Here is a 1,038-nt window from a genome sequence, read left to right on the forward strand (position 1 = left end):
ATGGAAATGAACGAGAACAACATTGGTAGTAACGCTGTTCCCGTCGGAGGCAGCAACCTCGACACCGGAACAGGATTACGGGCGGGGGAATTGTTAGGGACGGCGCCCATGGTTAGTAACGCAGCCACTATTGATTGAGAAGCGGTAGAATGATAGCAGGCAGCTTCAGACTGGCAACTTCATATAGTCAGGTAAAGACAGAGCGACGAGAACAAAGCAGAAGTTGAAGCCACGTTTTAGAAGCTATCAGATTGTTAAAATTGTCTTAAACCTAAACCTAACTCTAATACCACAGTTTATGATCACAGATTGGTTGAATAGGTAGAAATACCAGACTAATGTTTGAGGTTTAACATCGAATTATATTTACGTAAGTTTATCTGAATTGTTGAAGAATTTGTGAATTTAACCTAAAATTTAAAAGTACAGGTTGCAATTGATTAAACTAATCTACAATCCGTAAATCGACTTAATGCGCCAGTGGATTGGATACTTGCATTCATTCTAGAAGGTTGGTCAATAATTTATACATTTCCTAGCTAAAATATAAAGGGATCTAATTTATAATACACTAGTTGATAGATCACCGTAGTGAATCTACTGCCAGCCAGGGGCCACGTGAAAGAACACTAACTTTGTAAGTTAAAATTAAATAATTAAAAATCTAATAAAATACCTAAAAGTATATTTACAGCTTCAAGCTGCTGAACACAGTTGCTCTGAGGATTAGTTTTCTTGGTTCGATCCGAACAATATTGTTATACTGGGCGACTTCAACTTACCTGGCTTGACCTGGTGCCCAGCAAGTAATGGATTTCTACGATTGTATATCGAAAAGTCTGTGCTTATCAACAATGTCAGTTGTATCTTGGACAACTACAGTAGCGCAATTCTTCGGCAAATTAATAATATCATCAACGAGAATGGACGTACATTGGACCTCTGCTTTGTAAGTGCCCGGGACTACGCTCCGTACTGCTGCGCCGCTTCGACACCTTTAGTCCAGCATGTGTGCCATCATCCCCCACTACATCTTGT

The 1,038-nt window shown here is 39.7% G+C and overlaps 1 long non-coding RNA gene across 1 annotated transcript; it reads left to right on the forward strand.

Annotated features, from left to right (window-relative positions):
• The first annotated feature begins 290 nt into the window (after nucleotides 1–290).
• Nucleotides 291–618, forward strand: LOC131682076 (uncharacterized). The gene is made up of 3 exons (XR_009304020.1): nucleotides 291–370; nucleotides 430–511; nucleotides 576–618. It is a non-coding gene; the product is annotated as an uncharacterized LOC131682076 (long non-coding RNA).
• Nucleotides 619–1,038: the final 420 nt, after the last annotated feature.

Source organism: Topomyia yanbarensis, chromosome 2 (assembly GCF_030247195.1).
Source record: "Topomyia yanbarensis strain Yona2022 chromosome 2, ASM3024719v1, whole genome shotgun sequence".
Classification (NCBI taxonomy): domain Eukaryota; kingdom Metazoa; phylum Arthropoda; class Insecta; order Diptera; family Culicidae; genus Topomyia; species Topomyia yanbarensis.